This window comes from Meriones unguiculatus, chromosome 3 (genome assembly GCF_030254825.1).
Source record: "Meriones unguiculatus strain TT.TT164.6M chromosome 3, Bangor_MerUng_6.1, whole genome shotgun sequence".
Classification (NCBI taxonomy): domain Eukaryota; kingdom Metazoa; phylum Chordata; class Mammalia; order Rodentia; family Muridae; genus Meriones; species Meriones unguiculatus.
In genome coordinates, this window is record NC_083351.1 from 17,250,022 (window position 1) to 17,272,862 (window position 22,841).

The 22,841-nt window shown below is 54.9% G+C and overlaps 1 protein-coding gene and 1 long non-coding RNA gene across 3 annotated transcripts in view; both read left to right on the forward strand.

Annotated features, from left to right (window-relative positions):
* The window catches only part of Man1c1 (mannosidase alpha class 1C member 1), a 128,718-nt gene that overhangs the window by 67,571 nt on the left and 38,306 nt on the right, over nt 1-22,841 (forward strand). The gene's annotated exons all lie outside the window — the stretch shown is intronic.
* On the forward strand, nt 6,110-10,261 carry LOC132652974 (uncharacterized). The gene is made up of 2 exons (XR_009590565.1): nt 6,110-6,272; nt 7,393-10,261. It is a non-coding gene; the product is annotated as an uncharacterized LOC132652974 (long non-coding RNA).

The following is a 22,841-nucleotide window of genomic DNA, read 5'->3' on the forward strand; positions in this document are numbered from 1 at the left end:
TCACCCCAGGTCAGACATGCGCCTCACACGTGGTCTCCTGCGTGGGCTTCTCCCTGGCTGCCAAGAGCCCGTGCGGCAGGGGCAGCGAGGGGGTGCAGGGCTGGCTCAGGGGCCACGGAGAGCAGCACTCAGCCACAGCCCCCACCTGCCAGCCGGGAACCTGTGGAGCAGGAAGATCACTTTCCACGCTCCACGGAAGGCTGCCCTCGCAAGCAGAACTAGAATCAATAGGCGAGATGACATTTTCTGAAAGAGCCCCGAGGAGACAAAGGGCCCCGGAAGTGTGCTGTCAGCACAGTTTGGTGCTAATATTCAAGGTTTTTTTGTTTGTTTGTTTTTTGTTTTGTTTTGTGGTTTTTTGTTTGTTTGTTTTTGTTTTTGTTTTTTTTTTTTTTTTTTTTTGCTTCTTCTTTTCATCAAGCCTGAAAGGCGACTTGCAATTCTCTGCCTCTGGCTTTTGTCTTGGGTTTTAATGACTGGATAATACACAATCACATTTTCTCTCCCCCCAGTAACTGTGAATTCTGGGAATAGTCCATTCCAGGTCATTGCAATTGTCACACCCATACCCCCAAGGCCTGGAGGAGGGAAGGACAAGAGGAAGGGAACCCTGTGGCTCAGGCCTTCTGTCTGCCTCACTTCCTCTGCCTGGGCCCCTGCTCCTGAAATAGCCATCACCCAGAAATGCGTCTGGACACTGTCTTGCAACAGATAGCAGACAGGGGTGGGCGGGGGTGGGGGAGGGCAGAGATGGGGAGAGCATGTGTTCTAGCTTAAGCTGGAGCTCTGTTTGGCTTCTGTGTGTATCACGCCCTCACTGCGCGCCCAGTGCAGAGCTGGGTGTGGAACAGGGAAGGAGGTTGAACATGGGCCAGGTCCAGCGGGCTCATGGGAGGTGGATGAGTGATGCCCACTTTGCCACCCAGTCAGAATGTATGCAAAGGGCCACATCTGCCGGAGACCCCGGGAGCGTCTGAGAAGGGCCGCACATCCCATGCCCGACTTGCTGTCGCCTTTCCGGCGAGCTCAGCACCTTGCACAGTGGGGAAAGCACAAAGGTGGTGGCATTTGGAGGGGCTTGCTTGAGAGCGGGTGCTGCATTCTCGGGCACCAGGTTGCTGGGAAGGCACACGCTGACAGGTGACAGTGAATCTGTCAAGGGTGAGGGACAGCCGTGTGGCAGTGAGGGTCTGGGAGGCAGAGATCTCTGCGCACTCAGCCGTTGATCACTCGCCGCCGCCCTGCGCAGGCCTGACTTCCTCATCAAGCATTAACACACAAGGCCCACAGGATGTTTTAATTTCAATTTCTTTTCCGATCGGAAGGAAAAAAAAAAAGCACATATGATAATGTAGCCAGCCGAGATCAGATGCGTCTTTATACTGATACAGTTGTAAAGGATAATTTTCTTTCTTTTTAACATAGAAAGGGAAGCCGGGTAGAATCAGATAGGCTTATAGTTTCCGCATTTGAGTCCGAGGCGGGAGGGCCAGGAGTTCAAGTCTAGCCTGAACTACAAAGTGAGACCTTGTCTCAGAAGAACAAGATAAAAAGAAAGGGGCTCCAAAGACAACCTGCCAAGGCCCCAGGAAGTCATAACCACCCTGCTTGCGTGGACCCGCGCTCGCCTGCTAGGGGACCCGAGACCTGGGCCTGTCCCACGCTGCCCCCAACGCCAGCAGGGGAACCCAGCAGGCCTCACCCCGAATGCTGTTTGTCGCGATTCTGGGGCGACAGCTATCTCAGGAGCAGGGTCCCAGGCAGAACCCTTCTCCACCTACAGGAAGTGGGTTGTTTCCTGGTCTCTTGTCATACCAGGGCATGGCAGTGGGTTCCCACCGGCAGGCGCTTCCTCTGCAGCTTCGGCCATCACCTCTTAAAGGGAGAACAGATTCAGGAAAGTGACTGGCCCGGCTGGGTCAGACCCAGGTTGCCTTGCCTCGAGGCTGTGGCCTCTTTCTTTTCCTGGTGGGGGCTAGGACCTCGACCAGGCCCAGAGGCACCTGGAGGAGGCAGGGGCTGTGTTCTGATGACTTAGAGAGGGGAGGTGCTCTATTGACAGAGCTTGTCCTGGCGCCAGGTGCCCCTCTTCCCTGCATTAGGATCCAAAAATAAAGCCAGAATAACCTTCCTCGCATGGAGGATGAAAAAAATCTTGAGCACCCCAGACAAAGCTATCACTTGACACTTCCTGCCACCCGAGAGGCCTCGGCTGCTGGCTAATGAAGAGGACTGCCGTGGGAAAAGCTGAAACCTGCTTTCTTGCCTGAAGCAAACCCTGAAGTGGATTCATTTGAAGGCCTTGAATTCCCAAACATCAAACTCCCTCGGAGCAAGAAGCAAGGGCGAAGGAGTTTCTGCAGTAAGGAGAGACTTACTCTCAGGCCCTGCCAGGTTCTGGGGGCTGCACAGGTCTCTCCTTCAGGGGACAGGAGTGGGAGCAAATCTAGGCACGTCTCCAGGGTCCAGCCCCCTGGAAACACAGCTCAACCCGCTGCCTGGGGAAGGAGAGAAGGCGCCTGGGTTGGACAGTTAAGCCAACTAGATAGGAATACGGGGTTCAGTACCGTGAGGTTCCAGTGCTCAGTGCTCTGGCTGTGTTAGCCTTGGGCATGGGAGTTAACCTTCCTGTGCCTCAGTTTCCTTTCCTGGAAACAGGAATTGCGGTGGTTACAAGAACGGGCTTAGTTAATACGCTCTAAAGGACTTTTCATTGCTGCCTTTATTTTTAATTTTGGAGTTTTGGTGTTTTGGAGAGAGTTTCCTGTAGCTCATGACGACCTTGAACTCTGCATTGTGCCTTCAGGTAGCCTTGAACTCCTGGTTCCCCCATCTCCATGTTTTCAGTGCTGAAATTACATGCAAGAGCCTCTATGCCCCACTCCCATCATCATCATCATCATCACCATCACCATCATCTTTATCATGAATATTTTCTGATCTGCCCACCGAGGGGCCCCACCCTGCTGTACCATCTACTGCCTATGACTCCTCTTTTCCATCCTCTCCTGAAGTCAGGGTCACCAGCTATCAAGTGAATTGTATATACAGTAAAGCTGCACCTCTTTTAAAAAATACTTTTTTTTTTTTTTTAATTATTTTTAAGGTCTCTGTGTGTTTGTGCGCATGAGTGCAGTGCCTGCAGAGGCCAGAAGAGGGCGTCATAGCTTCTTGAACCAAAGTTACAGGCAGTTGTGGGGTGCCAGGTGTGGGTGTTAGGGATTGAACCCAGGTCCTCTGGAAGAGCAATGCATGTTCTTAACCCCTGAGCCATGTCTCCAGTCCAAGCTGTGCCGTTGACCAGGGTTCCCCCTGGTGTTCACACTTCCCAGGGTGAGGTTTGGTTCCGTCCACAGCAGATCCAGCTGGAAGCATCCAGGGCCTGGGAATCTGGGTTCTGGACATCATGATGGTTCTGATGTCCAGGCCAGGTGAGGGACTACTGCAAAAGAGCCAGGTTAGGGCCCTGAAGCGACCAGCCCCTGCTAGTTGGCATCTCAAGTCTCCACTGCCCACCCGGTAGGTACCAAGTGTGGCTCAAAGCTGGGCTCCTGCTATGCTGGGGACAGCGTGGGTGGCCTGGAAAACAGCCATGTTGTATGTGCAGTGGCTTTCACCCAGCTGGTGTTTGCTGACTGCGGAACCCGCATACGGTGGGCAGAGCGGTTTTCCAGCTGGCCACATGCTAAGGACCTGAGACCATCCGGCCCAGGAGAGAACATCTCCCGCCAACCTCCACTCTGTTTCTAGAGCATTGCCAAGAAGGGGCTGGGGCAGAGGGGTGGATGTCAGCCTCCTGCGGGACTTGAGGACGTTCAGTAAGAAGAAGGCTGGCAGGATGGCCCAGTGGGTAAAGGTGTGAGCAGCCAAACCTGAAAACCTGACTTGGATCCCGGGACACACAGGAAGGTGGAAGGAGAGAACCGACTCCACAGAAAAGGAGGCGGAGACTCCGTCCTCCATGTGTGCTCATGGTATTCACATGCCCCTCCCCCATCATCGGTACACACAGTAACCATGCACTAGTGGTTCCAGCCCAAGAGGCTGAGGCAGGAGGATGGATGAAGCCCAGAGGTTGAGGACTAAGCTCGGTGACATAGTAAGACCTTGTCTAGAAGGGGTCGTCGGGGAGAGCCCTGAAAGAGGCTTTACTGCCACAAACAGGCCATCCCCACGGCAGGGCTGGGTCCCGAGTCTCTGGCCCAGGCTGGCTGCACCCATGGTCACCGCCACCTCACAGGCCTCACTCCTTCTGCTCCTGCGCCCTCTGATCAATGGCCAGAAAAGCAGGTCTGTGGCCTTGGGGTCCCAGCAAGCGCTTTATCTCTTCCAAGGCTGAGTGGCTCGCCATCCATCCCCTTATCTCCCTTCCGGCCTCCAGCCGCTGTTGCCTGCGTGAGGTTTGGTGGATTTATGCCTCTCTCTAAAGATCAGCACTGCGGCAAGCAGACGCTGTTCTCTGAGGGCAGGTGCAACCCCCTACCGGCCCCCAAGCGCCATCTCCCCACCCCCAACCCCATCAGAGGACTGAACGAATGAACCTGCCGAGACCCCATCCAGAACTGTACAGTACCCCCCCTCCCGCCACCCCAATGTGGGGAGAAGAGGGAACCAGGCCCCGGTGACACCAGGCAGCCTCTGGGCCTGCTCAGCACAGGCTTCCGACAGGGCCCTGAAGGGCAGTTGTTACGGCTTCCACATCTAACCACTTCAGTTTGGCACGGGTCTCGAGGTGCTGGGTAAGCATCTTGTCAGCGTCAACACAGCTGACAGAGTTACGACATCGCGAGCGCTTCGGCTTTGCAGTTTTCCCGGCCTCCAGCTGATCCTGTGAAAATGTCGCTGCCGCTTCCAGAGAGCTGATTTGTGTCCCAGATTTTCTCCTCTCTGCGGGAAGGGCTTCTCCGCCAGGTGGAGCAGAATCCTCCGTCACCTGAGGCCCCGGTGTTAAGGGATTTGGAGATGGGGCACATTTTCTGTCTGCTTTGTCACTGACTTTCAAGGCTGGGTTCCTACGTGGTGAGACAGTGGGGTATTGCCGGGGACATGGCCGTCTTTTATTCATATAGCCATTTGTTAACTGATGTGTGCGTGTGTGTGTCCTGATTCATTCACAGTTGCATGCAGAGGCCAGAGGAGGGTGCTGGGTGCCCCCCCCCATCACTCCCCGCTTTATTCCTTTGAGGCAGGCTCTCTCACAGAACCTGGAGCTTAGGTTTCGCTGCTTGGCTGGCAGCCTGTAGGCCCCCAGCGGTCCTCCTGTCTGTCCCTGCCTCCTCCATGCTGGGACGACCCTGGCTTGTTGGGTGATGCTGAGATCCAATCTCAGCCCTCAGGGTTCTGCAGCAGACGCTGTCAGCTGCTGGTCCGTCACTGCGACCTGCTGCTGTCATTCTCAAGCTGCTCCCGTGGATGCAAAGCCTTTCACCAGGTGGGATGTCCGTCCATCTTCTCTGCTCTTCCCCATGTGTCTTCTCAGACCGATGAAGTTCTAGCAAGCTCTTTTATCCTTGTTGGTGTTATCTGAGTATGGAAAAACAGTTGTTTTGAGATGATCTTTCTATGTAGCCTTGGATGTCCTGGAACTTGCTATGTAGACCAGGCTGGCCTTGAACTCACAGAGATCTGCCTGCCTCTGCCTCTGTGTGTGTGTGTGTGTGTGTGTCTGTGTGTCTGTGTGTCTGTGTGTGTGTTGTGCACATGTGCAAACATGCTTGAGCATGCAGCCTCGCTGGAGACAGTCTGTCACTTGGCTTTGAGAGTTCATAGCCTCACCCTACTTCCAGCTCCCGCTTGTGCTTAGAGACGTGACCCCCTCAGCTTCCTGCTGCTCCCATCACTTGCTGCCCTGCCTTTCTGCCTCAGTGGACTCTTTTCCCTCCAGAACCGTAAGCCAGAATGAACTCTCTTCCTTAGGTTGATCACAGCATCAGAAAAGCAATCAAACAGAAGGTTTGAGTGATTCCTGAGCTTTTCCCCATGCTGAGCAACACTGTGGGGAATTCCATAATTGTGCACGAGCACTCTGTGTGTGTGTTTATATTCAGGTGTGTGCGGGGCACGCACGTGCATGTGTGTGACAAGCTTAGGTGTCAGGCCTTGCCTCCCAGCTTGTTTGAGGCCGGGTCCCTCATTTGCTGCCTCGTGTGCCAGGCTAGGGGATTCCGAGAGCTTCCGGAATTCTTATGTCTCCGAGTTCGTCGCAGGAGCACGGGACTGAGGACACACGTCGCCGTGTCGACTTCGCCTGGGTTCTGCGGATCGGCACTCAGGTCCTCACACTTCTCCTCAGCCTGCCCGCCCAACCTCAGCTCATTAATCTCTGTCCAGCCGTCCTAATGTTTCCCTGAAGGCTAGTTAGCATGTCCAAGTGTTTGCCACCCGCTTGCTCCCCTGCTGTGCACTTTAACTGTGTCGTCTGTGCAGTCCTACAGAGTGCGTCTACACAGGGGTACTCACACGGTACAGGGGAGGACTCTGAGGCACAGAGAGGTTGGGTACCTCCATCAGGGTCGCTCAGCTAGCAAACAGCAGAGCTAGGAACGGAACCAAGTTCTTTGGTCTTAGAAACTTTTGGTCCAAGGACTCAATCCATTTCCCTCGGGAACTAGAGTCCTGCCCGCCTCTCCCCTGGCTCTCGCCTCTGTGACTGACTGGCCTGAGGTAACACACAGGGTAACAGCGGAAGAAGGGAGAGACTGTGTGCTCGGAGCCTGGGCATCTCAGAGCTGTGCCTCACACCACCCTGCTCCCTAGTCCCTGGGGTTCTTTCTCTAGAACCCCAGGAAGACGAGGCCCCTGAGACTTGCCTTAGGGAGCCCGAGCATGTCCGTGGGCTGAGATGCCGAGGCTGGGAGCCCACAGGCAGATCTCTGACTGGAGAGAATCCTTGCAGGCCCCTCTGGGGAGAGAGAGCCTGGCTGGCCAGGCACACGGCAGTGTGGGAGTCACCTGTGTGGAAGAAAGCGAGCTGGAGGCAGTTAGCTCAGTGACAGTGACCCTAGACTGGGCACACCCAAAGCCAGAGCCCCAGAACAGGCCCTACTTTGCAAGGACTCGGGGTGCAGGTACTAAAACAGGCCGAGCTCCTGGAGTAAGAGCAAGACTCTCATCTTGTGGGCCTTCCCGGGCCTCGCTCTGTGTCAGCGAGCGGCCCTGCCCTTTGGAGATCACTGAAGGTTCAGCTGCCCCTGCCTTGGACCTGTAGTGCCAAACTAGGGTCTAGGATTCCTGCCCCGGCCACCCCCTGGTCCAGAAGAAGAGACAGAATGGGGAGGGCTTGCCCTGTGCTGGGCCCAGTCATCTTGCCCCAATTTAGCCATAGATTGCGCTTGATGATACAGGCTCAGAATATTCATTCAACTAATCACGCGAGTTATTTCTGCAATTTAGGCCTTCGAATGAGTGCCCTCGGTTGCTGAATGTGTGATCAGCCGCAGATTTCTCATTCTTTAAAACCCGGGGAGCGGAAATGGCAGCCTGAAGCCGGCGGCACACAGCTTAGCTCGCCGAGGTGCTGAAATCAGGCTGTGAGGAATGCTGGCCTTTGGGCCTCCCGAGGGCCGCCTGCGGAGCCCGGGTGGGGGAGCTTCTCTGTAAACCAGGACGGTGGCAATCAATGAGACAATCTTCTCTCATTCTTTTACTTAACTCAGAGAATTGGTTTGCGGCCAGGAGCGGCTGGCATCTGGTGGAGAGAATGCGCCTGGAGGGGTTGGAAAGAGGGACCTGAAGGCCCGGGAAGAGCTCCTGCAGGCTTGGAGGTGGAGAGGGTCAGCTGCGTTCTCCACGCCCTGACCCTGTTTTGTACCCTGACTTTGGGAATTGCCGGTTGGGTTTCTCCAGTGCTCCGAGGTTTAGATTCAGCCCTGGAGGTTTCAGGGGGAAACAGGCCCCGATTCTGCCCTTTGCCAGGCTTGAAGTCAGCGTGGTGGGTACAGAGGCATCCTCCGCCTGTGTTTGGCTACCCTGTGAGGTCCTGCCTGGGAGCAATGGCCTCAGCCTGGGCTTCCTCGGAGCAGCGGCTCAGACCTGCAGACCCAGTGGCCTGTGTGTGGCTGTGGGCAGGGGTGTTGGGAGCAGACGGTAGACAGGCACAGGGCTGGCTCTGTCCAGACTGGCAGTCCTTTCCCTACTCAACCTCAACACTTACCTGTTTTGTTTTTTAAGAAACAATCCTACTGGGATCCAAGAAGGGACTGGAGTCTCGTTCAAAGTGACCCTCCTAGCCCATAATTCTGCCAGCTTCAGAATGGACCCGGCCTCCTGTCAGAATCTATCCAGATGGCTGGCACGGACATGGGGCAGGGACCGTGTTCCACCTTGTTCTCCCGGCTTCTCTTACCACAGGACTTTGTCTTCTCTTCGATAAGATCTGTAGGATGTCTCCGGGCCTGTGTAGAGGGGCTGGCCTCTGAGAGCCACGGTGGCCAGGATCCACTCACCCGGCCTGCTGGCTGATGAATGGCCATAGGCCCCAGAGGTCTCAGAAGAATTTGAGGGAGAACACATGACAGCAATCACTCGCATTGACTGAGCGCTTTCTGCGCGCCAGACATGGCTCTGCATGCCCCTTAAAGATTCCTGCTAATATCAAAAAGCCTATTGATGTCTACAGGTTTTCTCAGATTGGGGAAAGGCCACAGCAGTTTGGTTTTTGGGTCAGAGAAGGAGATGATTTGAGGGAACGTAATGGCTTCCTCAGAACAGACCTCTCATCTCAGAGGTAACCAGCTGGGAAATGCCGAGATAGAGCTGACCTCGTGGCAGCTGCTCAGCCGCCTTCATGCCCCCGCTCCCGCCCTTGGTTCGGAACCTGAGGGGCTGATGGCTTCTCAGAGAAGGAGCAGTAATTGGTGCCATCAGACAGGCTCTGGTGACTGGTTCTCGCTGGCGGGTGTGATCTTAGGAAAGGCCTTGTTCCTAGGCCCTCGAACTCCTCCTCCTCCTCTGGAAAGCTGAACTCGGTGTAACAGTTAGCTCTTGCTGTGTAACAAACACCCAGAGACTGTACGTTGACAAACAGAAGCACATGTTGGCCTTGCTAGGCTAGGCGCACTCCACTGCTGAGGCTGTGGTCGGCTTCCGGTCTTCTGGGAGCTGCTTGGCCTGCAATTACTCAGCCTCACTCTGTCTGATCTTGAACTTCTTTCCAAGACAGAGTCCGTGAGAACAGAGAGAGGCACTCGTGGTCCCTTGAAGACCCAGGCTCAGAACAGCACACGGCCGTGCCCCGTGCCTGCTGGGGGTCAAGGCAAGCAACAAGGCCAGTCTAGACATGAGCATGAGCATGCTGATTCTGCCTGTTGACAGGACCAGCTGCTAAGTCACGTGCCCAAGGCTATGGGCATGGGAGGGAGGGGTGGAGAATCAGGAAGGTTGCGGGCGAGCAGCCACCTCCCTTCCCACCCGAGCATCACCGTGGCCATAGCTCTCGGGGCACAGGTGTATATACATACACACGCGTGGCACATGTGATCACACATGTGTGCCCCCCAACACACACAAGCGTCACATGTGCTCACGCCAGACTCAAACAGTTCACACACCAGGAAGAGAGGAAGGAGCCGGCTCCTTGGGACAGGGACAGGAGCTCCCTGGGATTTGGGGTAAGTTACAAGGTACAGGGTTGTTGGTGGTGCGCCCAGCTCCATCTGACGAGCGGCCAGACCCAGAAGCCAAGTTCTGCCCTCGGCTGGCCCTCTGCGTGTGTGGGCACCCCCACATGCCAGGGTCAGAACTGAGCCAGGCGTGGCAATCGCTGGGCTGCGGCCCTCGGGGGACCATGCAGAGGGCGAGGCTGGGCACACCCCAGACCCCTGTGTGTTCTCCCTGGGCCACATGCCGGGCAGACCTGCAAGCTGCTGGCTGGCCGGTGCCCACAGGCCTCCATCCCTGGGCAGCAGGCGACAGGGGGGAGGCGGGTGACCAGAGCCAGCGTCCTCGTGACTGCTCCCCGTCCCGGGCGCCAGGCTCCTCGTGCGCTTCAAGCAACTGGCTCCCAGAGGAAGTTAAATCAGCTTCCCACGGCCCCTCCTCAAATAGACACCCAGCTGGCATTCTCCCTTAAATACCACTCATTTTTAAAAGGGGGAGAAATGTTGATGGCACCGAAAGAGATCACACGTTAAAATGCAGAGCGGCGGCGAGTCGGCTCAGATTATTCTCTTAATAGAGTTCCTCGGAGTGGGAAAGTGACGCGGGAGCATAATTGCGTCTTTTGTCATTTGGGCAAAAAAAAAAAAAAAAAAAAAACCAAAAACCTGAGGCCTGCAATCCATCCGTTTGTCTGCAAAAGTCCTGTGCCAAATGCGGCAAGCCGTCCTCTGCCGGCTCGAGTGGCCTTAGTTAAAGCCGGTCGTCCCTGGTGCTCGAGGCAGGTAAAGGGAGGAGCCCAAACTGATAGGATTTTTTTTCCCTCTTTAGAAGTGAAGGGGGGCTGCAGAGATGGCTCAGAGGTTAAGAGCACTGGCTGCTCTTCCAGAGGACCAGGGTTCAAGTCCCAGCACCCACATGGCAGCTCACAACTGTCTGTAACTACAGACAGGGGGTTTGACGGCCTCACCCAGATATACACACAAGCAAAACACACTAAATAACTAGAAGTGAAGGGGGAGGGGCACCGAGGAACCAGCTCTGTGGGAAGAATGCATTCTCTGCCAGCGTGAGGACCCGAGTTCAGATCTTCAGTGCCACGTAAAACCCACATCTGCACGGGGGAGGCAGAGGCAGGCAGAACCCAAGGCCGATCGGCCAGTCTGCCCCACACGGGGAGCTCCAGGTGCAGTGAGAGACTGTGTCTCAGAGAGAGAGAGAGAGAGAGAGGAAGGCCTAAGGAAGACGCCTCCTTTCAGCCTGTGGCTGCACAGGGACCCACACACGTAGGGGCACACACACTCAGGCATGCATGCACCCGCTAAATAACACAGCCGAACCCGGTGCCTCATGACTGTAATCCCAGCACTGAGGAGGAGGAGGCAGGAGGATACGGAGTTCAAGGCTAACCTGAGCTACATAGCCCAGGCTACCTAAGACTCTCACGAAACCAAAAATACGCGCATCCCTGAAAATCCCATTTCCGTAATTTGATAGCTAGGGAAAAGCTTTTTTTTGGTAAATGAACCTTCTGGTACCTGCTGGTGTCTGGAAATGTTTGCAGCCGGCCTCTTAGAGGCAGGGGGAGCATTTCCATAGCAATCCTGGGAAAGCTCCGTCCCCACAGCATCGATTTTTTTTGCAGCTCGAGTGCATTCTGTGTTTTGCATGAGCTTGTGTAAGCTCAGATAAATGAGATGGCTCAGAAAGCAGATAAAAAAAATAACAGGAGGAAATTATAGCGATCCATGAAAAAGACAGAATGCCCACTAATTCTTGGGATTAACATTTTCAACTCTTGTGTTTTTTAATAGGAGGATTTTTTTTTTTTGCAATGCTTATAACGTGAGGTTGGGTCATGGTGCCACAGGGCGGGTGGAATCAAGGAGCCTCATTTGAGCCCTCAGGAGTGGACTCCATGCCACCCCTGGGGCTGCAAATGCACACCCCCACCCCCCATAAGGCACAAACAGTTCCCCGGCTCTCAACTTCCTAACGCTTCGACCCTCTAGTACAGTTCCTCACAGCCACAAGATTATTTTCAACTGCTGCTTCGTAGCTGCGCCTTCCCCACTGCTGTGAACCCGTGGGGTCGTGACCCACGGGTTGAGAACCGCTGCCCTGGGGTCACAGTGCCATTCTGGGCTGAGCCAAGTCTGCACTCTCTGGAATGATCGGAGGCCACGTAAGTCTAGAAGGACCTTGCCAGGATGTTGGATTGGAAGTCATTAGTGCTGGACTCGGGGAGGAAACCGCTGTGCCCCCCCCCCTCTGGCTTTCTCTGCCTCTGGCGGGCCCTTCCTTCTTTCATTTTAGTGAGCTGGTGCTGTCAGCTGGGCCTCCGTCCACAGAGGCAGCGGGTCCTTCCCTCACTCACTGTTCTATTACTGTGGAGACACCAGAACCAGCTATTTCCTTCAGCAAACACCCAGGGCCTTTCGAGAAACTTCCAGAGGAGTGGGTGCCTGGGGCACTCGGGGCTTCGGCTCATCACCCCTCACTTCTGACTTTGTCCATCGTAGTCTTTAGAATTACATTTTGGTGGAACTGATGGAAAGTCCAAAATAGCAATGACTTAAGCGAAGTAGAATTTTACCTCTCTCTCTCTCAGGTCAAGGTAGTCTGGGACGGCACGATGGACCCCAATGTCCCTGAGGACTCGGGCTACCTGATTCATCCTGAGACTAGCATCTATCTATATGGTCCAGTATGGCTGCTGTGGCACCAGTCATCACGACCACATTCCAGACAGCAGGAACAGAAAAAAAAAAAAAAAAAAAAAAGACAAGCCTGGCCCTTCCCTTTAAACATGTTTCTTGGAAATCATGCATACCATTCTAGATGATAGCTTATTGGCTAGAACTTGGTCATATGCCTGTACCTGGTTGTTTAGGTACCTTAGTGTTTATTCCCATAGCCATGTGCTCAGCTAGAACCATGCTAGCTTCTGTTTCTGTGGAAATCAAGGCAGAATGGACAGCATGGGAGGAGCCATTCAAATTCATTCATATTTATTCTCACTCCCCCTCCCTTCTTCCTACCTTCCTTCCGTAATGGATTGTGGAGGTTAGCCTTCATTAAGACTTTGACAATTTCTTCACCTGGAAAGAAAGTCCCAAATGAGGGACTGTCTACGTTGGGTTGGCCTGTGGGCATGTCTACGGGGACTGTCTTAAGTTAACTGAAGTGGGCCGATCCGGCCCACCCTGGGTGATGCTATTCCCCAGGTGGGCAGTCCCGAACTGTACAAGAGCAGAGAGGCCAAGCCGAGTACATGCAAACGAAGGATTGATTAACGCCTGCATCAATTTCTCGCCGCCCTTGGCTGTGGGTGTGATGTGGCGAGGCGTGGAAGCCTGGAAGAGTGAGCACGAATGTTACCGGGCGTGTGAGTCATCCTCCTTGCCCTTCTGTGGCATCCGGCTGCCCCTGGGCTTGTCTCTTTCCATGTGAGGTTAGTATCAGCCTGCCGACTTCTGAGACAGACAGACAGGCAGGCAGGCAGGCCGGCCGGGATTTTGATAAGGGTTTGCATTGAATGTATAGACCAGTTTAGGGACCACTGACTTCTTAATGTATTCATCTTCCAAACCACAGGTAGGAGAAATGGCTCACTTAGGACTAAGTTTGTTTATTTTATTTAGAAGTAAAATAAGCCTCGTGTGGTGGCGCACGCCCTTAATCCCAGCACTTGGGGAGCAGATCTCTATGGGTCTGGAGTTCCAGGTCAGCCAGCGATACCTAGTGAGACCCTGCCTCAAAAAGAATAAAATGAATCAATTAGCTAATTCGATTACATAGTTGTTCGTTTTGTACGTATTTTATTCTCTTTGGATGGCCTTTTATTTTTCTTTGGATAAAACTCTTCTCTAGGTTCACTCTTGGAACGCCCTTGCCAGTGCGTAAACCGCACCCGAACCGCCACCGCCTCGCTGAGCCCTTTACTCCGTGGTGTTTTGGTAGACCAGGTGTTTTGTTTACAAGGCGCGCCACCTACAAAGACGGCCTACTTCTCTCCCACCACCGACGTGCCTTTCATGTCTCCTGTCGGCGTTTCTCGGGGAGCAGAGTCTACAGGGCGAGGGCCTGGCTGTAACTCTCAAGGCTGGCCCCTAGAGATCCGCTTCCTCTAGGCAGCCCTACCTCTGGAGAGTCCACAGAGCAGCGCCACCCCCTGAGGACAGGGTGTTCAAACACTTGAGCCTGTGGGGGAGCATTTTACATTCACCTTCATTTGTTCCTGACCCTGGAGGAAAGTGTTGGCCTCTAGCCATCCAGTGTGACGGCTCTAGTGTCCCCTTGCCACACACACACACACACACACACATACATGCGTTCACTCTCTCTCAGGATGCCCCATGCAGTAGATGGAAAGGCAGGGAGGTCCGTGGGGGAAAGATTGAGATGGTTGAAGTTTTTCAAATCTGAAACTATTCCGCTGTCAGTCTTGGTGACTAGGCTGGGGTGAGGGTCAGAAGTCATTTTCCCTCTTTGAAATGGACCCAGTTTTTAGCTCCTGGCATCCCTGAAGAGAAGCCTGGTGCTCCCCACCCGATCGCTCAGGTGGATGTGACGGGTGTGTTTTTCTCCAGAGGTTCTGAAGACTTGCTCTGTGTTCCCAGTGTTCTGAACCACCAGTCCCGGCCATTGCCCACGGTCCTGAATTAGCCCTCTGGCTGCCCTGTCATCTGTGTGCTGCAGTTGGTTCGTCAGAGCTGCTGAGCTGCTCCGGCGCCTGCCTCACCCTCCCGGTGTCCATGCTGTGCTGTGGGTCAGGATGTTTTCCTCAATTCTCTTCCACTGTGTGGTTGAGTTTTCTGTCCCTCTGTCCCCTACTGCTGAGTTTTCTCAGCTCTTCCATCCTCGTGGGTTGGTCCATTTTCTGTAAATATTCACCCTGTTTCCGGGGAGTCGGGCTAGGGCGTTCCCTGTTTCAGCATCCTTAGTCGGTCTCTGGCTTCCTTTTTGCTTTTATCTTTATATGTATGAGTGTTTCACCTACATGTATGTCTGTGCACCACATGTGTGAAGAGGGTGTTACAGGTTTTAGCTCCCAAGTGGGTCCTGGGAATTGAACCCAGGTCCTCTGGAAGGAGCAGCCAGTGTTCCCTACTGCTGACCCAGCCCTCCCCACATCTAGTTCAGAACTGATAGATTGTCTGTGTATCTGGGGAGCTCTAAAACGGAGACAAATGAGCCCAGACCCAGCACCCTCCCAGGAGCCTTTGCGAGGATCAGATGAGTCTCTGGGCAAAGAGTCACCATTCTGATGCCAGGGTACCTGACTGTTGATGCTAAGTGCTGCTGGAGCAACCTTCTAGAGGCTTGGGCTGCAGGGAAGCCGTCCTGGCTGACCAGCCGTCTGCTGCCGTGAGGGAGCTATGTGGCAGAGAGCTCCAGACCGGGGCCCCTAGAATCCAGCTGGCCCAGGCGGACCTGTAGATCGGGACTGTCACCTGACCTAGGGGACTGTTGTCCGGGACGTCAGGGCCAACTCAGCCATGCTCAGTATGGAGGAGGCTGGGGGTAGGGCAAGAAAGCAAGGAGAATATGCCAGTGCCTTTGCTGGGGATGGGTATACTGGTGAGCGTGTGTTCATGTGTGAGCATGCATGGGTGGGCATGTACATGTGGAGGACAGAGGTCAGCCTTGAGAGACATTCCCAAGGCACCACGTGGTCTCCCCCTGGGATCTGGCTCGCCCTCTGGCCAGCATTCCCGGAGGAACTCCCTGCCTTGGCTCTTTCGGCGCTGGGATTAGAGGCACTCGACACCATGACCAGCTCTTTACCTGAGTGCTGGGGACTGAACTCGGGTCCTCCTGCCTCAACCCCCTGAGCCATCTCCTCAGCTCCTGCAAGTCCCTTTCGAAAGCGTTGCTTGGGTCACAATCACTGTCACTGACTAAAGGAGTACAGAGGAGACGGCCTACTGGGTCGCTCAGGGCATGGATGCAGGGCACGGTGAAGAACTGGACCCCCACACCCCTCCACTGTGGGGTCCACAGTTTTCCTGGTTTTGTTTAATCGAGCATCCCACCTTCTGAGTTGTGGTACTCGCTCCCTAGCCTCAGCGGGGAAGCCACAGCGCCCGTCTGGAAGCCAATGGGAAATGGACTCTCCATAGGCATCGACCTCTAGGCTCCCGCTCACTCAGGCTGTTGATCACAGGAGGTCGACGTAATCTGCTTAATTATTTGATTCAATCAGAAGTTGGCTTAATTACTTTCCTACTTCTCGCCTCCCTCGAATCCATTCTGGAAACTGATTGTGTCTTTAACGCCAGCCCAGAGATAAGCGTCGCAGTTGGGAAATGTAATTAGCCAAGGAAGATGAACATGGGAGCTGCCTTTTGTCAAAGCGTCATTAAAACCCAGCTCCGGTCAATATCGAGGTGGAGGAGACAGCGGAGGCGCTTCCTTCCTCTGTGACCTGGAGGGGTGATAGGAACCACCCAGCCTGAGCAAAAGGCTCATTCATTCTCCAGGCAGCTGCAGGCCAGGGTGCAAGGGTGAACTGGCCATGACCTTGCTCCCAACATCTCTCCTTTCCTGAAGGGTCCGTGCATCATACTGAGGTCAGAGTGCTTTGGCAACCTGAAAAGCTGCTATGGTCATTGTTCCGGGGACCTTCACAGGATTGATAACCCCAAGCTGAGCCTCAAAGAATGGGCAGAGGAGGGCAGAAGGAGGTAGGGACAGCCCGATGACTCGGGAGAGATGCCTAGGCCCCGGAAACCATGGCAGGCCTTCTAGAATACTCCTAATGTTTTCAGATATCCAATTTTGCCTTCCCACCCACCCTCATCTGTCTTGACCCTCCTCCCCCTAACTTTGTTCCACTGACACTTTTTTTTTTTTCAATGCAGTTTATTCAGGAACCTTGAACAATCATCTGACCCTGGGGAAAGCCAGCCCACAGCTTAAATAGCCTCTGGGTAGCCAACCCAGGCGTGCCACGTGGGCAATGCAGATAGGTCCACTTACATGGAAGCAAGCCAGATCCTCAGCCTTAGCCAAATGTGGAATTGTTCGTGACAGAGAGCACTCACCATCGGGAAGGTGGAAGGCGGAAACCAGCTCCATCTTTAAGGCACAGCATTCCGCAGCTCTCTACAGTTCCCCCTTTTTGTTTTAGACGCATCAGGCAAGAGTAGAGGTCTGATCTCTGATATTAGAAATAAATTGGGACTTTGTACCGATGTTCATTTAGGTGTCATCCACCCAAAGAGCATCAGACCCGTCTGATACCTTTTTCTCAGAGGCGGGACCTGGGGTATCAACCCGCATGCAATCAGACATGCTCTTCTCTGGGTCCAAAGCGGCTGACCCTGACCACTGACACTTTTTAAGGATTCTCTCAACATGCTTGTTAAATGAAAGTTTAAATTGTGTGGCTTTTGAGGGGACTCCAAGCCATCTGAACCAGGGGACAAGTCCGAGGTCATCAGGAACAGAAGGTGTGTCCACTTGAGCTGGAGAATTGAGTTAGGGAGAAGGAATAGGTCTGCGCAGATAGCATAGACTGGGCAAATCAAAGCGAGTGCCATGATACAAGGGGCAGGTGCTGGCCTGCTAGGCTGGGTGACTCATAAAGGCCCCTTCAGAGGCCACTGGAGAGGAGGTCCTAGGCTGTGACCTCTGATGGGGCTGTGTGTATACAGCCCTCTTCACATCGCGAGTCACAGTGGGAGCCCCAGCCTAGTCATGCTGGCTCCGAGGTTCTCAACCTGTGCATCCACAGGTTTTTCCCCATCCACACTGGCACGTCAACTGCTGTTGTCACTGTGCAGGTCTTGATTAGGCAGCCATGCTGTCGCCATTTCATGGGGACAGCCTTCCTGTCATATATAGGAGACATCTCTCGGCAGATGTCCGACGACTCCTACAATCTGTTTGTCCCCCTTTCCAAAACTGTCCCCTGAACATTGGGGGCAGGGAGGCGTTGTGGAGGTATCAGCTGGGCCCGTGGGTATATGGGTATGGAGAGTGTAGTTAGGTAGGCCTGCTGGCTTAGAAAACTGACAGCAGTAGAGGTCATTGATCTACTGTCACTTTCCCTAAATCAGTTCCTGCTTTGCTGTGCGGCCGTGGACAGACATTTGCTAAACCTCTCTGGACCTGTCGTCTGGCCGTGCAACCCACGCTGTAAATTGTTGAGGACTGAGAGAATCATTTCCAGTGTCACTCCCCCATGTAGGGGGCATCACACAGAGGGTGGCAGCAGTTGTGGGAGGATCTAGACCCAGCTCAGAGGATCACTGCTGAGTAAGCTAACTGGCTGGCCTTGGGCACTGCCATTTAATTCCCATGAGCCTCTGTTTCCTCTGTAAAGTAAGGGCAATGTTAGTGCTCAGACTAATTACCCTGTGAGACCATGTGCCATGATCCTTGCCATGGTCCAGGGTACCAGCAACTTTCATTCCCGTGAGCAGCCCGAGGACCCCTTAATATGTCACCAGATAGAGCCAGTGGCTGGGACTGAGGAAAAGGAGAGCAAGTGGGTGAAGGCCAGTGTCTATAGTGCCCTCGCCCTGCTGATGAGGGGACAGGGGATGATGCCCTTGGGTATGATGAGGTGGCCTGGCCCCAAACCCAGGCTCTAGGGACCAACATGAACATTCTCAACCCTGCCCCAACCTGGGGCAGAGGGACACTCTCCCTCTGCCTATCAGAATAACAAGGGATGGGCCTGAGTCCTGTGAAATCACCCTGAGGCAAACGGTCACCTGTCTGCAGGGTCTCAACCTTCCTGGGTTAGACTGTGGGCTGCCTCAGAGCCGAGGCCAGGGTGAGCCGAGGCCACCTGCAGGCGGATTTTATCCCAGGCTCCTCCAGCCACACAGGCTGGCAGAGCCCTCGGCTGCTGAGCCTTATGCTTGTGCAGATCAGAGCCTGGCAGGGACGCAGCAGAGTGTTTGGGGGCCTCAGGAAGACATGACAAGGTTTGATAACACACTCTGCCTGACATGTCTGAAAATCAGACGAGCATCTTCCTGGCAGGGAGGGTGAGCTCCTGCTAATGAGCTGTGAGAGACTGGGAAGAAGTTATCAGGGAGGCGCTGGGCCCTCTGCTTCCCCCGGGGAGCAGCCTCTGTGGTGGAAGCCTGCCCAGCTTGCCTGTCTCTGCCCCAGCAGGGAGTCTTAGCCATCTGAGCTGTTGCGGCCTGCTGGGAGATGGGTCCCTCTTTGGGTCAGTAGCAGCAGTGAGCCTGGGCTCCTGTCGCTACCTCAACCCTGACTACCCCCCTGTTTTTTGGGAGCATCCACTGTCCTGTTCAGCAGCCTCAGGCTCACAGAGAGAGACCTGGGCCAGAAATCTCAGTGATGGCCAGGCCTCCGGTCCTGCCCTCCCCACAAGGCACCTCTCTGCCCACGAGGTCCTACTGAGCCCTCACAGAGGGCAAAGTGAGAGGTGCAGGCAGGTGTCTGAGGCCAGGCCATTAGTGGGGAGAAGTGTTTAAAGTCAGGCTAGCTGCTGTAACGGGTAAAACCAGAACACCCAGGACGTGGAGACAGCAGCGGTGTATTGCCTCTCCTTCATAGAAAGGCAAGTTGATGGAGGAGGGCGGTCTCTCTGCTGCGGCTCACACGCTCTTAGGGACTCAGGGTGGTGGGAGTACCCTGGTGGTGCCCACAGTCACCTGGCTTTGGAGGGTGTAATGGACCAGGCCTCCTGGTGACATAAACTCCTGCCCACGTTCTCTTGACTAGAACTGGGCCCCAGGTCCTAGAGACTGAGGTCCAGGTCCTGCCCAGGCAGCAGCGTCTCACCTCTGTCAGAAGGGGACAGTCTCCTCCAGGGACACCAGGGACCTGGGTAATGCCAACGCTCAGCACACAGTATTGTTAAGAGCTGGGAGGGGACGTGCCGCGTGCTTCTGGACCCTCCAACGAGCCTGAAGTCCCATTGCCTTCCGTGCACCCCTTCCCACTGCCCTTAGTCCTCAGCTAGGTGCACAGCAGTCAGCAGCCCCGCCCTGCAGCCAGGCCTCCATATTCCAACTTTGTCCAGGCCACAGAGTCTGGGACCCTCAGCCTGCACCCATGTCTAGGGACCTCCAGCCAGCCTCCCCGTGCACGCTCTCTGAGTAATCCCCTCAGGGCCTTTGCACATGCTGGACTCTGCCTGGAATGGCCTTCCTCCAACTTCCAACTCTGCAGATGTCTGTTCTTCCTTCTTGGTCCGTGTCCAAGGTCATCTTCGGCTTTCTGTCTCGGCAGGCTGCTGAGCCAGGCATGCATTTCGGGCGCTATGACAGGGGCCATGCAGGAGTAAAATTACTGACCAGCCCACTTCACAGAGGCAGAACTAGCCCTCCCTCAGGGATGCGGGAAGCCATTTAAGGTCCCAGGGTAGGCCAGGGCAAAGTCCAATTCCAAGCTAAGGCTGAGGCCCTGACCGTGGAGTTCCTGACACCTGTCACAGTGGACTCCCAGGATTTCTTTCATAAACCTTACTGTTGTTGGGAGAAAGCAGCTCTGGAGAGGGATCAGGCTCAAACCCCGGTGGACGGTCCCCTCGAGGGCTCGCTGTCTCTGCCACCTCAGTCTGCGGCAGTGACATCTCTCAAATCCTTCATCCCCCGAGACCCAGACAGACACAGAAGCCCCACAGATCACATCTGTCATAATCCTCTCCCTGCTTGCTGATGGATCTTGTTACCCTGGAGCATTCGGAGATGCCCAGGCTCTCTGGACTTGATTACGGCCCATGGTGCCTTAATGACTCAAACTAAGCCTTTCATTGACTGGCAACAAAACAAAACAAAACAACAGATTACCGTGTGCTTCTAAAACCCTGTGCTGCCAAATCAGATCTGTGTCATTTCCTCCATCATCCCCATGGCCTGTGCCAAGCGTGACAAATACTCAGGGCTCTGACTGTTGAGAGGCACTCTGGTGAGGCTAGCCCAGACACCGGCCCTCTCAATTTAGGGAGATTGCTCTGTTGCATTCTGTCAAGTGGAGCTGGTTTCTGGGCTCCTTCGGCCTCTGGGTCTCCCTGGTCCCCACCCAACCCAGGGGCCCTTTGCACTAGAAAGCTGTTCAGGCCTGAGCATGGGCTTGGGTCAACTGTGAGCAGAGGGTCTTGGGCAACCCCTGCCGCCTGGGCCGCCTTTAAAAGGGACACGTGTGGTCGCCCCCTGGGATGACCGTTTGCCTCAGTCCTGTTTCACGGGTGACTCAGGAGACAGAGACGCACGGCTGGCAATGAGCTGGGGATGTTTACTGACCTCCACAGCTCTCCCAGGCCTGTCCCTCAGCTGTGCTCAGAGAGTCTTTTGAGTAAGGAAGTTGCTGGGTATAGTGGTGTACGCCTTTAACGCCAGCATCCAGGAGTCAGAGGCAGGTCAGTCTCTGAGTTCGAGGCCATAGTGTGACCTTCTCAGAGAGAGGGAAACGAAGAGGGAGAGGGTGTGTTTGGCTTTTGTCAGAATCTAGAACGCTCTGGGAGCCAAGAAAGTTAACGTTAAGAGCAGCTGGGCACGGTGGTGCACACCTGTGATCCCAGCCCTTGGGGAGGCAGAGGCAGGTGGATCTCTGTGAGTTCAGGGTCTGCCTGGTCTACAAAAGTAAGTCCAGGCCAGCCAGGGCTACACAGAGAAACCCTGTCTCGAAAAAACCAAAAAATTTTAAAAAAGGTAAAACCCAGGGTTTGTTGACTAGGTCTCTCCCTTCCTCTTTTGACACTGGAGTGAACTGGCCCCGCTTCTGTCCACATGCTTCTCAGTCCTCTCTGCTGGTTCACTCCGTCCTCATGACCCCAGAATGCGCGGTGGAGCCAGCATCCCTCTGGGTCTTTGCTTCTGGAGGTAAATGTTGGGCAAGACGTGACAGTCCTCTGGGGCAGACCCGGGCTCCCGTTCCTCGCCTACATTTAGCTGGCTGTAAGCCTCCGTCCACCTGTGACCACGGTCTCTTTGCCAGGTTGTCAGGAAGCCTGTGGCTGTGCTGTCAGAGCTCGGGGTACCCCTTAGGGATGGTGTTCCCCAGCGTGTGTGAGGGCCTGGGCTCTGTCCCCGCACCACAGGGAAGTGTCACAGGCTCCAGGACAGGTGCTGCGGCCCTCATTTCATAGGCTCTCTAGTCCACAGGGCAGTTAACAGGTGGAGGTGTTACTACTGTTCCTATTGTACAGACAGGGAAACTGAGGCAGCACACGAGCATTAGAGTCAAGCTTGCTTGTTGTTTCCAAAGTTCTGCACCATTCTCTGAAGCTGGAAGGGCTGCCCCAGGGACTCAGCTCCATACCAGGCGCCCACACCCCCCCCCCACACACTACTTCTGCCATCTCCATGTGTGTCTTGGGGGTGAACGGGGCCCTCTCTGAGGGCCGTCTGATGAGTATTTGTCTGGTTATCAGATCCACGTGTCTGTGCCTCTTAGCTCCAGCCCACGGAGTAAGAGCGAATGCAAAGCGATCAGTGCTTAGCCCTGTGTGGCCGTGGTGTACACCAGGCAGGGTCTGTGACTGCCCTGGATGAGGAGACCCCGCTGTTACAGGCAGACAGAAGCTCTCCTAGCAAGGCCGAAGCAGCTGGCTACCGTTAAAGCTCAAGTCCTGTTACGCACACGCGCATACATACACACACACACACACACACACACACACACACACACGCACACACACCCTAAGAGACCACTAGGCACAACCCAGACTCAGACCGTAGCTCTGCCTAAGGTCTCCCCTGGATCCCCTCGGGACCACTTTCCACACAGCAGCCCGTCAGATCTGGCCCTGGGCAGCCTGGGCCTGACCCCTTCCTCCGCTGCTGCTTTCTCTCCTTCGTGGCGCCGTCTTCCACTTTCAGCTCCACGAGCTTGCTACCGTAAGTCTTCCAGCTTCCACGGTGTGCATCCTTCCCACTGCTCCTTGCCTGTCCCCCTCGTCTGCCCTGCCAGCTCTCATCAAACGGATACAGCCCCTCCTGGCCAAAGCACCCCCCCACCCCCGCCCCAAGCTACCCTCTTCTGCGCTGCCCTCCCTCCAGCTGCCTGTTCGCATGGTCCCAGAAGGCACTATTGGTGTCAGGTGGGGGTGGTTGCAGAGAGGGCGCTGCAGATTTTAGGAGGTGCTCACCCAGGCCAGGACCTTTATCTGATACAGCTGTTTCAGGGCCACGTTTTACGTGTGTCGCTGGTAGCCCGCCCAGGTGGGCGGGCTCAGGAAGCGTGTGTTCGCATCAGCCCGGGAAAGTGACCCGACGCTCTTTACCCTTGGGCCTCAGTCCTCCTCTTCCCGTGGC